Source organism: Apostichopus japonicus, chromosome 4 (genome assembly GCF_037975245.1).
Source record: "Apostichopus japonicus isolate 1M-3 chromosome 4, ASM3797524v1, whole genome shotgun sequence".
Lineage (NCBI taxonomy): Eukaryota > Metazoa > Echinodermata > Holothuroidea > Aspidochirotida > Stichopodidae > Apostichopus > Apostichopus japonicus.
The window spans coordinates 10,721,461-10,739,027 of NC_092564.1; the positions used below are offsets into that span (position 1 = coordinate 10,721,461).

The window sequence follows — 17,567 nt, forward strand, 5'->3', positions numbered from 1 at the left end:
AAATATTTAAAGATCCTGCTGTTTGGACTTAGTTTATAAAACTTTTTCTCCACTACTCCTCCCCCCAACTACCGATTAGCTAGTCAGGGGGGAGGGGTGGCGGCGAACTCCACTTGTCCGCGCGTGAACCTTGTCAGGGGGGGAGGTGGAGGCGATCTCCACTTGTCTGCGCCTTTACCTTGTCAGGGAGGGGGGGCGGCGACCTCACCTTGTCCACACCTTCACCCCCTCTCACCCTCTCACCTTACCCACCTGTCAGGAGGAGGGGGCCGCCCACCTTCGGGATTCATCTTATCCACTTGTCAGAACTCCTTTTGCAAATACTCACCTGGGACTTGAACCGATGCAATCCAACCCAATCGCTTACTGAACGATGGAATAACCAATTACACCATTTTGGTTCCCTCTGGAGAAACTTCGTTTCTTATATTTATACTTCCACTCCCTCCAGAGGGTAGAAAAGTAAAAGGCTCTGTCTGGACATGAACCGCAGACATGATGCTCTGTCTGGGAATCGAACCGGAGACATGGAGTTTGTCTGTCTCTCCAGTCCAGAGCACTACCAACTGCGCCATTAGAACTGTTGAGAATTAATGCTCGTTTCTAATATTTAAACTTCAGAGTCCAGAAAGGAATCAGTAAAAGAGCAAAAATATAAAATGCTCTGTCTGGGGTTCGAACCGGAGACATGGAGTTTGTCTGTCTCTCCAGTCCAGAGCACTACCAACTGCGCCACTAGAACTGTTGAGAATTAATGCTCGTTTCAAATATTTAAACTTCAGAGTCCAGAATGGAATCAGTAAAAGAGCAAAAATGTAAAATGCTCTGTCATGGGGTTCGAACCGGAGACATGGAGTTTGTCTGTCTCTCCAGTCCAGAGCACTACCAACTGCGCCACTAGAACTGTTGAGAATTAATACTCGTTTCTAATATTTAATCTTCACAACATTAGATGGCAAATAAATAGAAAATCATATGCATCCTCTGGTGTTTGAATTCAAGACAAGGAGTATGTCTCATTTTTTTTTCAGTTTATTGACAATTTCATTGTACAAAACAATAATAAATATGCAAAATTATACAACATAACAACTTCGCCACAGTAACTGTTAATTGAGAAATGATAGGCTTTTCTAATATTTTAACTGCAAAATGAGGAAAAGAAATACCAAAACAATACCTCCTCTGGGAGTTGAAATCTAGACAGAGAGTTTGTCTTACTTTCTTAGTACATAACACTAACCACAGTAACTGTTTAGAAATAATTATTTGTGATTTGGTTTGATTTATTTTGTTTTTTCACGTGCAAATATACAATGTGAAAGGAAGTCTTCTATAAAGCATACAATAGCTTAACAAAGTAGAAGACTGGTCAGAAAAGCATTATTTGGACAATTGCTTCCCATCTAGCAAAAACATATCCCTCACAAACAGTAAACCGGCGTCGTAAAAGCTTTTTTTGTCATAAACAATGGTATTATCAATTCTAATAAAATTATTAAGGATTTGCACACCCAATTTCCGATGGTTTCTTAAAGGTAGCTAAGCTTACTCAAAACCATACAAATTTGTCCAATGAAGGTATTTTTAAATACAAGAAATATCCTGGTCATGAAAATGATAATTAAAAAGCAACTCTTTACCGGACGGCGACAGAGAGGAATGAAATAAAAGAGCTTCCAATACCCCGTGTTGGCATTATTACAATAACGCTTGACCCAAGAGGTTTTGAGAGCACCAACAAAGCCGTGAACATATTTTTTTAAACCCCCCTTTTCAATGGGGTTATACATAGTAATTTTCCTTACTTTATCAGTTTTCCCGTTCGAAATAAATCAAAAATAGTACTTTGGATCTTTTCAATAAAATCTTTTGGAGGGCTATGCAGATTCCTTGGGACCACGTTTCTCACGCACGGAAGCAGATATGGACCTGGGAGTTGCAAATTTGGGCTCCTGAGCATCGGTTACCCCCTGTTACGTCATTTGGGCGAATTCGATTTTGGATCGATTTTTGGTCAGTTTTGGCAAAACTGCAAATCAGGTTTTTTGCCCCCACGCCCCAACGCAGCACCTAATTCCAAAAAAAACTTCAGATTCGTAATCAGCTTGTCGCGAACTACCAGAAAAGATACACATTTATCGCTTTTGCGACAATTTCTTTTTTCACCTCAAAGAAAAGTAAGACCGAAAAACTTTTACGACGAACAAAGGTTATAAAACCTTTTGTTGTCCCTAAAAGTTTTTCGGTTTTCTATTGTTCATCAGAAGTTGCAAACTGAGCGAAATAAGTGTCATAAGAGGGTGCTCGACGCATCTTGCCAGTGATAGGCCTACGTGATTTCAAAGCAGTCAAATCAAACCTTCGTTTGTCATTTTGAGTTTTATCTTGACATTTATGAATAAATGGGTCAATTTTGGCAAAAAACTGCAAGAGGTACGTACCCCTTACGTTTTTTTTTAGGTGAAAACACTTTTTGTCGCAAAGGCGATAAATGTGTATCTTTTCTGGTAGTTCGCGACACGCTGATTACGAATCTGAAGTTTATTTTGGAATTGGGTGTTGTGTGGGGGGGGGCGTGCGGGGGGGGGGGGGGGCAAAAAAACCTGATATATGATTTATGAAAAACTGTAGAAATCAAAGGCCTATAAACAACAAGACTTTCCCGGTCAGATAATTACACGAAATTTGTGTATAACAAAGACAAGGGTGTCTTCTACTCCACGTCTTATTTCAATGTTGATGGGTGTTTCAAAGAGAACAAGAGAGGGGGCTGAAAAGAGGGGTTTTTCAAAATTGTGCACTTATAAAGAATACGTATTTCTATCGGGTCTTTTGCAGTGTCGGAGCTAGGGGTATTGGTCGAGGGGGCGAGGATGGTCTGCAGGGGCGCTTTCGACACTATCTAAGCGGAGCGCCACCACGGGTTGGCGCGGAGCGTAGAGAAATATTTGAATAAAGATGCTCCCTAGATCGCCGGAAATGACCCTTGCCGGGCCTTGCTAATATGCAGATAAATGAAGAATAAATAGGTGTCATCGCCAAAAAAAATGTGACAAATGTCAATAGGTAGATGAGAGCGCATTAAAAACGTCAATATTCGCATATAAATAAAAAGTGGTATAAAGCTGAAAAGGGCGCCAGCAGTCCATTTGAGTCCGTCAGGGGGGCATCCGCCCCCCTGACTGTATGGACGCTCCGCCACTGCCAGATAGACCACCCAACCCCCCCCCTCCCCCTTCCATGGTACGCCATTTGACGCAAGAATAACACACCCTCAATGCAACCTATAGCTAATGGACACTTTCGTGGTATGATTATAGTCCCCCAAATGAGCCCATATCCACCGATATAATAAAAAAAATGTTCTAATAAAAAATAAAAAACTCCTAGTAAATGCCCACCACATTATTTTTTCTGAAAAAGGCAAGTCTCTCTTAGAAATATGTGATAAATACAACTTAACGATAATTAACCAAAATACCAAACCTAGGATGAACCCAATAAACAATATTACAGAACTACTTGACTACCCATATAACCTCAAATCACCTCGCAACTAAAACACATTCGATACAAATCCTAGAAGATGACTAAATCAGTGACCATTTTCCACTCGTTTTTGAGCTAGACATAAACCTAAACTGCGTACCAAATAACGAATTGACGTATAACTACAATAAAACAGACTCCCAAAATACAACAACCAAAACAACGAGCTAAATTACATCGACAATTACTGTGACAGCGTTGCCCATCATATTTTCTATACTTTCAAAAGACACTGTCCCTTAAAAACAAAACAGAAAACGAAAACTAAATAAGAATATTCTTACACTTATGAAACTCAGACGTCGCCTACGTAGAACTTATATCATCTCCCGAGACCCAACTCTAAAAACCCAAATTAACCAACTTAAATAGCAATAAACAGACAAATATTGGCGGATTAACAAAACCGCGTCCAAAACAACTGCGATTTAATCATTAATGATAAAAACCCGAAACACTTTTGGAAAATTAAAAAAAAAAAATCATTAACCCCATTACAACACCAAACACAGGTAAAACAGACCAAGGCCTTAGAGATAACGTAGGTAACCTCATCACAAAAACTCAAGACCAAATAAAGCTAATTGAATCGTACTTTAAAAGTATATTCAATATCTACGATGCCCCCCCCCCCCATACGATATCAGCTGTAAACACGAAATAGACCGTACAATTATCAGTAATGCAACAAGCTTTAACACCAACCCGTTAGGATGTCTCAACAAAAACATCCCTCTGCTCAATAAAATAGATATAAACAATTGGTATAGTGCCACTTAAACATGCATCCTCCACTGGTCCTGACAACATAAATGACCAACTGCCTAAAAAACTCCCCTCCGATATTCATTAACTCTCATATTTTCCCACTATTTAACGAACTCCTTACACTGGGTTATTTCCCAACCCCATGGAAATCCGCCAAAAAGATTTTAATACCGAAACTAAGTAAAGACCGCACCAAAATTCAAAATTATCGACCAGTTAGTCTCCTCCCAGCCTTAGGTAAGATTTTCGAAAGAATTATAGATAACCGCACCATAACCCACCTAGAGCAAATTAATCACCTTTCCCCGTATCAATCGGGCTAATTCCGCGCACACAAATCTACAATAAACCAAACTTTCTGCTTATCTTATTTTTTTAGCCTCTGAAGAAGATCCTGCTAGGATCGAAACTTTTACACATTCTATTACACAGGCTCTCTAGTGGATAAGCAGTTTGCTAACAGTTTTATTTTATTTTCATTCTGCTTATCTTTTAGGCAGAACAAAGGTTTGTGAATCCTTTGTTCGTTTTAAAAGTTTTTTCGGGTTTCTATTGTTCCTCTGAAGTTGCAAACTGACCAAAAAGAGGCCGATAGAGAGCGCTCGACGCATCTTGCCAGTCATACGTTATTTCAAAGCAGTCAAATCAAACCTTTCTTATTCATAAATGTTCTCCAGTTTCACGGTGTTGTTTCCTCGGAAATTGTATGCTAAGCGATAGAAGTGTTCAATGTTTTAATCGTAATTTTTTCTCCAAAAATGTAACGGAGGGTGATTCAATACCCAGAGATACTGTTGTTTTAACTGGTTGTTGTATATTAATAGTTTTCAACCGCTCCGCGACATGAGCTATGCAGATTCAGGAAACGTTGCCTTGACCATTACTTTAGCAACAAGGCAATCAAAAGAATTAAGATCTTTTAAGGATTCAAAAATGTAGAATTTATATTCCAAAATGTTTCAATACCCTGAGATAACAGTCTTCCTATGTGAAATAAAGACATACAGATGCTCTATGTATGAGCACATGGACATATTCTTTGATCAATTTGAGCAAGAAAAGCAGCTCTGCCACCCCTTTAATAATTAATGAGTTATATGACATTGTTTTATTTTCACTATGAAACATTTTCACAAGTTACTGCCAAACCTAGAGTAATGTAGTATTAATCACTGAAAATAATGCCAATTTTAAGACCATTTGAAATATGAAGTTCAATAAAGGTGTACGTGTTGAGTTATCCTGTTTACAAGTACAGCATTTTGAACATCACCCTCCGTTCCATTTTGAAGAAAAACTTAGCATTATTTCTCAACAGTTGCTGTGACGCAGCGGTTAGCAAGGGCGTAGGAACCGGGGGGCTGGGCTGGATCTAACTGCGCCAAAGTTCAGTACAGGGGAACTTGAAATGCAGCTATTGGTCAAGACAAATTGGTGGGGACACGGTATATCATGTCCCCACTACTGAAAAAGTTGATGGGGACGCGTCCCGCTGTCCGCACCAGGATCTGCGCCCATGGTTTGAAGGCTGTTCATCCTGGAACGCCATTTTCATGCTCACTTATATGATTTGATATCTGCTGTTTGCTTAACAAATTCGAATAATTGAAGTGAGACTGAAATAAATAACTTTGATTTGTTTATTGTGCAATTCCCCACATTCTTTTCATTTCGAAAGACGCACAGTTTCAAGTTCAGTACACTGAAGGTTTCGATTCTCTATCTGCCTTCAGTTTAGGTAAGATCTTGGGATATTCATCCCTAGATATTGTTAGAAATCCATGCAGCACAGTGTTCTTGGTATTTCTTGGGATTTTTCGGGCCTGATCTTGGGAAATTGCAAAATCGGGAGTGGTTACACTCCATTTAGGTCAGTGCACGTATGGCAAGCCGTTTTAACATTTACCTCGCAATTCGACTTAAGTCGAATACATTTCACTTAAGTGGAATTCAATATCACTTAAGCAGAATACTATTTAACTTACGTGGAATTCTATTTCACTTAAGTGGAATACCATTCCACTTAAGCTTAATTGTATTTTACTTAAGCTGAATTCATCAACTTGTCACTGCATCTTACTTAAGCTACATCTATTTCACTTAAGGGGATTGTATTTCACTTAAGTGGAAATGCATTTCACTTAAGTGGAATTGTATTCTACTTAAGTGGATACAATTCCACTTAAGTGGAATGTCCTATTTCACTTAAGTGGAATACAATTCCACTTAAGTGGAAATGCATTCCATTTAAGTGAAATGTGATTGGATAGTCTATTTCACTTAAGTGGAATGTGATTGACTAGTCTATTCCACTTAAGTGGAATTTGATTGGCTAGTAAATTCAACGCCAAACTTTGCCCATGCCTTTGCGCGCCATTATAAACAACTTGCCGCGATACGTGTACGTACGTGGTGTCGATATGTGCACAATGAATATCGGCTGTCCATCGGGATCCAGCTAGCACTTAACATCCGTGCAAGGTGAGTACGTACGTACCTGACCTGGTACTGTACCTGACGAATACCATTACCAAAATAAAGCCATGGCAAATACATTACAAGTGGTTGGAGCTACAGCCGAAAACGCATTGACAAGGGCAAGAGAACGTATTACTTTTTTTTGGATTTTGGATGGAATCTTTTATTTCGTCAAAAGTTTCACTATCTAAAAAGTTACGAATACTGCCTATGTTACTTTAACAAGATGTAAGTCGCCTCTGTTGTGCATCATACTGATTGTTCCCCTGTGCAAGTGAGGAAACAACACTTCGAATTGTCTCTAAAAACAACAATTATTTGATCGCATTCCAGCAATGTTTAGATGTGAATGATTAGCCATAGCCATGATGTACACGTGCAACGAGGATCGACTACATCATCATATGTGTTGAGCAATTGAATGCGTTACGACGAACATTACCCTAAATTGTATTTATATATAAGCCACATATCAACACTTCCACTTAAGTGGAATTGTATTTTACTTAAGCAGAATAGAATTCCACTGAAGTGAAATTGACGAGAAAAAGATATTATTCCACTTTAGTGGAATTGTATTCCATTTAAGTGGAATACAATTCCACTTTAAGTGGAAATGCATTCCACTTAAGTGGAATTGTATTTCACTTAAGTGGAAATGCATTTCCACTTAAGTGAAATAGATGGGCTATTTAGCTTAAGTGAAATGTTATTCCACTTAAGTGGAAATGTATTCCACTTAAGTGAAATACAATTCCACTTAAGTGGAATGCATTTCCACTAAAGTGAAATACAATTCCACTTAAGTGGGAGGCATATCCACTTAAGTGAAATAGAAATGAAATGGAATTCTACTTAAGGGATATTGAATTCCACTTAAGTGGAATACATTTTACTTAAGTGGAATAACATTTCACTTAAGTAGAATGTATTCCACTTAAGTGAAATGTATTCGACTTAAGTCTAATTGCGAGGTAAATGTTAAAAGGGCTTGCCATATGCACGACCTCTAGCATCACTAATACACAGCCCGATCACTAGACTCGTTATCTATCGATGAAGTGGTGTGTTGCCGGATTTTGTCAAGGTTTTGGTACTACGGGCAAAGGTTATTGTTTAAGTTTTGTAACCCATCGGGAAGCGATAAGAGGGGTGGGGCGTAGGGGTTGTGGGAGTGGGTGGTGGGGCATTTTCACGCAGATTGGAACAATCTCAAGAAGTGATAGGTGCGTCCGCCTGCCCCCCCCCCCCACGCACTACATGATATTCACAGGAGATGTGCTCAATTCTCCAATCACATGCAGAATTTATTTTTAGATTCATTGTATGAGTTACGGTACGAGGTTTAGGGTAACTATTAGCATTCAGGTCGGAGTATAACATTTTATCTCTGGATGGCAGTGTCGCATCGAAGGACATATGTCTAGTGCAGTTCGCATATAGATCCTGGTCTAATACCGAAATGCATCATGTTCCCGACGACTCGGTCGAGTTCGAGACCAGCCACAGTTGCTTTCATAGCACAATTGTACAATTGTTATATATATATATATATATTAGTGAGAGAGGAAATATGAAAACGTCAAAATGGAGTTGTCGGTGTAAGGGGTAGGGTGAGGCGCACACCCCTTCCAAAATCATCGATCCGTCACTGGCTACACTATGTGTATAATAGGGATCAGCCCTGTAATTATGTCACTGTTCTTTTTTCTCTTCCCAGTTGCTTGCCCTTTTTTCTACTCCCTCCTTTTCTCCATTTCCTCTATTTCTTCTTTTTCTTTTCCCTTCCTTCCTCCCCTTCTTTCCCCTCTTTTTCCCTTTTTTCTTCTCTCTTTTTTTCTCGCCTCTATTTCTTACCTGGGGGGCGCACGCCCCCAACGCCCCCCCTAGATACGCGCGCCCCCAACGCCCCCCCTGGATACGCGCCTGATCAAGGTGGTCAGAATTTGACCCTAAGTGACCTTTGACCTCTTCATAGAACATTCAGTTCTAGTACATTTCTGAGCATGAGGATAATCGCAGCTTTGATTTTGATGTCGACAAGGATTTCAGGCTTTTGGCAGCTGATGATTCCAATTTACATTTGACCTCTTAACAGAACTGCTCAAAGTGTAATGCTCAGTGAGGGGGACCTACCACCTAATTATGACATTTTACCGATGCTACAGATATTCACTAAACTAGACTACAAGGTTTTTGTATTTTGGCAGCTGATGACCTCAATTGACATAACTTCAAAATTTCCATCTGTAAATATGAGAAAATTTTCAACATGATACCCTTGAGAAGGGCACTTTTGAAAACATGCAAGAGAGAATAAAAAACCCAGTATTTTTAGGTGCAGGGCAGAGATGGTCTTATGGTATTGCAGAAGTATTCAAGACTATGCATGAAATAAAGATAGATTTCCCCAGAAAAAATTTCTGCCAAACTATTCCTTAAAATTTAGGAGAGCAGTTTTTTCAAGAGTTTTAAGTACAGCTTCCATAACAGTGTTCTCTATTATATCTCTTGCTATTTATGGTGATACAAAAATTTACACACATGGTGATACAAAAAAAGAAGTAGAAAAGCTTACATATATATACAGTTACATATATATATATATATATATATATATATATATATATATATATATATATATATATATATAAATATTTACATATATATATGTACATATAGATAGGGAGTACTCTATTCGATTAAGCCCAAAAGGGTTTCTTAGTTGACTTCCTTTCACATTTTTTACTTATTTGTACTTTTATTGTCTTGTTCACCTTGTAATACTATGTGATGAAACAAATAATAATAATAAATATATCTTTTAAGAAGCTGCAACATCGGTGGCTCAAAAAGTTTGTGATCCTGAAAGTTTTAGACCGGCAGGTCTTTCTGGTAGCTGGATCGAATCACATTCCGATTCTTCTTCAACTTTAGTCCTATTTCTAATCCCTTCGGGGGAAACTTCCATCAGCTTGTCATTTTGGATTGATGAAGCGTTCGGCACGTCGCTACCAGAATTGGAACAAACTTTTCTGTCTTCTTCTGCCTTCAGGAGGTTATCGTCTGGTAAGCCTTTCCTGATCTGGTAAGAGTTAGACTGTACTTAACTCGGAGGTGAGATGGAGGCTTTCATGTCCATAATGAGACTAGAGAAGGGATCTGAATCGGCTACAGGGGCTTGGGATTCCAATTTATTGTCTCTGTCTGATGTTTCGTCATCTTCCCAAGTCTCTTCCAAATTTAAGTCTTCTGGAGGTCTCTCAGGGAGCTGTTCCATGGTGGACACCATAGGTGGTTCTGTCCATAAAGGAGTATGAAAGAAAATTACTAGATAGGAATACACAAGCTATGTAAACTAATTTTTAGATTTCTTGACCTTCGACCTCTTTGACGTCATCAATCACGCAGGCATGAGTTAACATGGTTAGGCACCCACCCACCAAGCTTGAACTCGACAGGACTTGGGGTCTAGGAGGAGTTTGCGACATACTTAGTTTTGCTCACTCACTCACGCACACAGACATACACACGCACACTCACTTACTCACATTTTTGATGTGGGGTGAAATACAATATCTCATCTCCCTATTCATTACATGAAGGGAGATGAGATCAAAACAAACTCAACACAAGGTCACAAACAGTTCTGCTTTACAGCAAGAAATAGATAGTGGTCTACTTTAAAATGCACTGTGCAGTTTTCAGTACAGTCAACTGTTTATATTGTAAATTTAAAAATCATATCGTTTAAGCAGCTTATTTTAGCCGCCCACCCCTCCTCCACTCACCCCCACCCCAAATCGAGTTCTATTAACCTTCCCAATCCTTTACAACTTGAGATAGTTTAAAATGTCGTTACCAAGACACAGCGTTACCTTTCAACAAGTTACATTTATGGTAAGTAAACATTCAGTTTGGGATTATCCAATAACTTGTCTCAATACATTGCATTTACTTTTCCCAGTCAGTTTCTTATTTTTGAATTGTTTTACAAAAGAATAAAACATAGATAATATGTTGCCAGCTGACAAAACCTTGCTTAAAATAAAACATGTTTAGAGAGTGAAACTTACTTATGACTGGTTAAAATGTCCCTGTAACTATCGCTACCACTGGACTCCGTGTTCAGAGATGAGCCATGCTTGTACTCGGACTGAGCCGTAGATCTCCTAAATTTTCTATAGCCACTTTTTGTGGGGAGAATAAACTGTAGCGGAAGATGAAAGAAAAGAGGACCAACAATGTAGACAGACAGAGGGTGAAAGAAGAACAAACAAAACACACTCAATGAACGTAAAAATATGTACGTCAGGAAGCAGGTGGATGGCAAAATACCTCTTGCGGTAATGAGCTTAAAAATCATCCATCACTGATAGCAACAACTGCGGTATGCCTTTTAACCCTTTCAATGCCTTAGGTGCCCTCTTGATCATCCTACAACTTTATCATCCAAGTCAGGGCTCTAAGATTGTCCAAAATTGCAGCGAAATTTGTGCCAAGAGCCAGTAAATATTGAGCAGCTGCAGGAAATGTTAAGGTTTTGATGTACAGTTTTCAAAAAACCACTGAAAAAAAAGTTGCTCTTAAAATTCTGTCTATTCTACATGTTTTTTTCTCACTCTGGAAACCATGCCCCTTGGTGCCTTTCACAAGTGTATGTAAATAGCCTTGTTTTCCTACTAAAACTACAAAGTTGCTGTAGTGCCCCTGCTATCTCAATGAAAATCAAAGACAATTTCTAATTCTCTCCCTCGAAATAGTGGCTGTGCCCCTCCGGATTCTTAATGAGAGTACATTAACAAACTGGGTACTTAGGTAACAACTGCAATTGCTGATTCAAGGCACCAAACTGCATTAAATAAAAGCTTTCAATATATAAATATCTCTGCATCCTACCCTCTTGGTTTCTGTTACAGCTTATTGTTGCTCCATTTACTGATACTGTTTATATAATAAACTACTTATTATCGACTTTTGTTTTCCAAAATATTCTGTTTTGATTATTCTTGTGTGCAATTACTCCACCGTAATGTTCAACTACAGTAGTAGCAGTGTGGTCTAACAGTTGAATGTTAAATGGATTCCAGAGGGGTGAGAAAGGTAGGGATTTGGGATGGGTACAGTGACAGGACTCACAGGAGTAAGGATTGGGGAGTACAACAATTACAGCCCATCATATATGGAGGGACTACGCCTACCTGCGTAAAGAAATATGTTTGTCCAGACGAAGAACAGATTTATCCTCTAAACTTGACAAAAATATATATATATAAATATATATATATATATATCAGGGTTCTGCCCGGGGTGGATTGAGTGCCGGCAGGACTATCTAAGCTGAGCGCCACCATCGGTTGGCGCGGAGCGTAGAAGAAAATTGTGGGTTTTGGAAACCCACAGATGGCCGGAACGGCCCTTCCCGAGTATTCTGAGCCACATGTAGACAGCTTTGAAATGAGATCTTATGTCTGGAATTTTTCATAATTAATGAAAAAAGTTAGGACAAAAATCTGGAGCACCAGAGTACAGACCAGCCGGTGGTGCCTATTAAATAAATCATTCAGGCTGAGATGATAATTTTAGATGGGACAGTTACTTACGACAGTTATGATATACACACTGAGCGACTAACACTGCTTCTCATGTATCGAGTAGTGAATACAAAATCTGAGTGTAATTTCAGGTACAAATAAAGTCCGATCAACTGCGCGATATCATGCAGTGAACCTTTGAACAGCGTTTATTACTGCAGTGTTACTGTACGTTCGACCCTCCGGCTATGGAGCTGTTTTTTGGAGTTCCTATCGAAAATAAGTGCCGGTCGGAAAAGTCACTTAGGCAGATTGTGGCGTGTTCAGCGTGTTGGTCGGGCCCGACCGGCAGCGGCAGAACCCTGTACATATATATATATATATATATATATATATATATATATATATATATATATATATAAATATATATATATATGTATATATATAAATATATATATAAATATATATATGTATATATATAAATATATATATATATATATATATATATTTATATATATATATATATATATATATATATATATATTTATATATATATATATATATATATATATATATATGTATGGTAGTTCGTGGAATAGCGACCCATACTTTATTACAGATCAGTACGCCTGACGATTGCTGTACAACCACTTGTACAAGAGTGAAACTCTGATTAGCAATGGACTCTTAATAATTTAATGTTTTTTACAATATATATATATCAATATATATATATCATGCTCTACTTCGGTATTGAGCCCTCTCAACGTTGATAGTATTTTAGCTATATTTTATAGTTTGGCTCCTGAACCTTGGTTGAGCCTCTACTTACTAACAGCAGTACATGCTTTTACAGCTTAGTATGGAACGATACAACATGAACTACTCGGGCAAGAACATTCCTTTGCCATCAACTAGAGAATACTTGAAAAGACTGCTAGAGATGACAGAGAAGCCGATAAACGGATGCGATGGAGAGCATTATTTATCCTGGCCGACACTGACACCGATGCGGAAACGAGTGACACCAGCCGTGACGAGGACAACACCGCCACCACCGATGCATACGGGCTAAAATCGAGATGCGTCCCACCACAAATCCTGGAGTTGGTCTCATTCGAGTCCGATATGCTGGGAATGGTCGAGAACATTAAGTTCAAGGAAGTGACGGAGAAGTTCCTGTCCAACCTCAAGAAGGACATAGAAAACATCACATCCTCTAAAGAAATCTTCGTAGAGGCGGACAAAACCAGGAACATGTACAAGATGGACCCCGCCAAATATGGTGGGTTGCTAACTGTAAACATATCTCAGAAATACAAATATGCGGACCGCAACACCGCCACCGAAGTAGACAATGAATACACAAGTCTAGCTGACAAACTAAAAATAGGTAACCGAATAAATAAAACTGGACCCAAAACGGCTTTCGTGACAATCAAGGACCACAAAGAAATTTTTCAAGATAACACAAAATGCAGGCTAATAAACACAAAAAAAACCTGAAATGGGACGAGTGAGCAAGGCCATGCTTGACCACATAAATGCAAACATACCACAAGCGTACTGGAATGGATTAAAAATATACAGGAAAAGAGCAGTCTCACCTTTCTGGTCTTCGATATTGTTGATTTTTACCCTGCAATAAGCAAGGATCTCATACACAAATGTCTAGCATGGGCCAAAGCATACACCAGAATCAGTGGTACTGAATACAAGACTATCATGCACGCAAGGCGATCTCTCCTTCACGATCACAAGGGCAAAAGAGAAGAGAGACACAGGTAACCAATTCCACGTCTCAATGGGTGCATTTGACAAAGCGGAAGTTTGTAAATTGGTGGGACTATTCATTTTGAACCAACTGGAGAAAAACCCTGATATCACTGGTTTGGGACTATACAGGGACGATGGGATACCAGTAATGAGGTCATGCTCAGGCAGCAAAGCAGACAGAATACGAAAAGCCCTAATCAAGACCGTTCATACATGTGGACTAAAAATCACTGTCCAAACGAACTTGAAAACAGTCAACTTCCTTGACGTCACTTTGAACATGAATACCAGCGAGTACCAGCCCTACAGAAAACCAAACAACGAACCAATCTACATAAGCCAACACTCGAACCACCCGCCCGCAATAATAAAGAACATACCGCCAGCCATCGAAAGAACAGTTTCTGGTCTATCATCTAACCAGGACACATTCAAGAAAGCAGCACCCACCTACAATCATGCCCTCCGGTCAGCTGGATACAACTATACTATCAAATACCAAAACAAGGAAAACAAAAACACCAAACAGAACAAGAAACGCAGGTCAAGAAAAATCACATGGTACAACCCCACATACAGCAAAAACGTAAAGACCAACTTTGCAGCGGACTTCCTAAAACTCATCGACAAGCAATTCCCACAGACCAACAAGCTACACAAAATCTTCAACTGATCAACAGTCAAAATAAAGTTACAGCTGTATGAGAAACATACAACAGATCATCAAGTCACACAACTCAAAGGTCATGAAAGAAACGAGCCAACCCCCCCAGGAAAAGGCATGCAACTGCCGAGAAGTAGACAGTTGCTCACTTCGCGGCAACTGCTTGTTAATGACGTCATTTACAAAGCCACCGTCACGTCAGGAACCGACAACGCGTCATACATAGGCCTCGCGAGCGGAGAATTTAAGAAGAGATACAACAACCACACCAAATCATTCCAACATGACCGATATAAGAAAGAAACGGAACTCTCTGAACACATCTGGCAACTCAAGGAGAAAAAAGCTGAATATTCAATACACTGGCAAATTGTGTCACAGTCCAGACGCACAAGCGGCAGTCTGGTCTATGCAATCTTTGCAAAGAAAAGCTCCAAATTACCACCCTCAAATGCAACACGCTCAACTAGAGAAGCGAGCGCATCTCTACCTGTAGACATGGCAACAGACACAAAAGGAAACCACCCAGCCGTGTCAAACCCAAATGGTAGTTCGTGGAATAGCAACCCATACTTTATTACGGATCAGTAGGCCTGGCGATCGCTGAACTCCGAGCAGCAATGGACTCAAAATAGTTAATGTTTATTACAATATATATATATATATATATATATATATATATATATATATATATACAAGTAATGCCGTATTATATTCAGATTACTCATACACCTCGTGTATATAGGTTATGCATGACATATTTGCATATCATATATTTATAAATAGTAACTAATGTATATGTTACTATAATCATTAAAAATATATTTTTGTCCGGCATCGCTTTCTGTATGATGTTGTAACGTTCGGCAAGCTCATAAACATATATATATTATAAATATTAGACACTGGTTTTCGTAGGTGGGAGTATACAAATGTATGAACGGGGCGGCTGTCAGCAGTGCACGAGGAAGCACATACAAATAACTTTCACCCACATAGGGCCCCGCTAGTAACGCAGAAAATACACATGATGTTGAGGAATCTGCGCGCAAGTATTAAATCAGCATCATTTCGAGCGTGAGCAAATATGATTTTTTTTGTCTCTGGTTGAAAGGTTAGCAGAGCTTGTCACAAAACAAGTTTTGAAGGTCATCGGGAAAAATTAGTTTCAAGGTTGAGCCTGAACTTAAGAATTGTTTCAAAGTTACTTGTTAGGCTCACTTTATTGTAAGTTGGGCCCACTATTAGTATCTGTCGAATGCAAGTCCGGTCTTGAGATAGTTAATCCAGCGTAACGTTGCAGCATTAAATCGCTCCTTGTGATTATTAGAGCTGTTTGGCAATGATATAGTGTGAGTTTACAGTATTAAACTGTTTACCTATTTTAGCCATGTATATCCTACCATGTAGTCACACAGTGTCTGTATAATATGTCTTCTTTCTCTGTCATTAGGTATTCTTTCTGCTGTTAGTCTTCCCTCAAGCACTACTAGCAGCCTTGGAATTTTGAACTTCTTTGGCCATTAATTCCTATTTTGATAGAAAACAAACAAAATACACTGTTGATTGTTCATAGTTTCAACTTATCAAATATAGTTTCTGTGATTCAACTAATGGCATTCTATGCTGACCAAATGATGGTAAAATAAAAGTACTAACAAGTTATTAAATTGTTTGTTAACAGGTGTTGGACTTCTGAAAATGTTTATGATTCTTATGCGGTCAAATAAAATGTCCTACACATAGACACACAATATTGCTCAACCAATTGCTGAATACTAGTCGGCATGAATAAAGGGTCTGTGGTAGTATACACCTATTAAATGCCCCAATACACGCTAAATCAAAAAGTAATGTGATCCCTTAATCTATTTAGCTCTCACAAGCTTAATGCAACCAATAACTGGATAGCTGACAAGTTGGCCATTCATAGCACCCTCAATTTTCTATATCATAACCATGCAGGTTGCTTGTTTACTATGAGAGACTGAAGTTTTCCTCACTTGTAAACAAACCTCTTTACTCAGCAGAAATCAATTTTTGTATGCTGTTCCAGGGAGGCCTAAATTGGTCTAAACTTACCTCAACTGACCAAATTTTTGTATCACTTGTACTCTCTTTCATGCTCCTTAACATCTCTGCCAAGAAAACACCAGACCCTAATTGATAACATATCAAGAAAGTTGTTCTCCTGTTGCTTTTTCTGAATGAGAACACTTGTGGTGGATTGATGTAAATGCTAATAGGATTATGCCATCTTAACTAACAATTGAAATTTTTTAGACTCCACATTAAACCTCTTTTAATGATTGTTTGAGAAGTTGTGACTTACACCCAGGGACGTGGCTAGAGGGGGGGGGGGGGGGTGTCTCACCCCCGAACTTGATAAAACTGACGATAGTTGGAAAATTGGAGTGCGACAGTTGGAATTTCCGACTGTCGCACTACAGTTTATCTAGGCCTATTCATATATTCCTGTGATTGTGAATGACCTAAAAATTGAAAAATTTCGGTCAAAATTGGCCTTTAATCAGTCATATATACCACGTTTGTCTTGCCACTTTCATAAATTGTATCTCGCGATTCTTATACTCCACCACACAAAACTTGGTATGATTTTGAATACTCCACAAAAATGCCTAATAGAACTACCGTCATAGGCGTAGGGCTCAATATGATTTGGGGGGGCTGATTTGGGAAATATATAGCCAAAATTGTTCATGTTTCGCGTGTTACACATGTCAATGTGCATATCATATAGTCATGCACCGGTTTTTACATCGCATGCCAATAAC

General features: G+C 38.9%; 1 protein-coding gene across 5 annotated transcripts in view; it reads right to left on the reverse strand.

The window, feature by feature from the left end:
* Nucleotides 1-17,567, reverse strand: part of LOC139966417 (uncharacterized) — a 386,420-nt gene that overhangs the window by 185,463 nt on the left and 183,390 nt on the right. The window contains exons 10-12 of one of the 5 annotated variants that reach the window (XR_011792603.1): nucleotides 16,176-16,302; nucleotides 10,875-11,008; nucleotides 7,452-10,098 (exon numbers count right to left, since the gene is read on the reverse strand). The exons of the other annotated variants lie outside the window; for them this stretch is intronic. The gene's annotated coding sequence lies outside the window, so the exon portion shown is untranslated. Of the gene's footprint in view, nucleotides 1-7,451; nucleotides 10,099-10,874; nucleotides 11,009-16,175; nucleotides 16,303-17,567 lie in introns of those variants that run through there. 5 annotated transcript variants of the gene reach the window in all.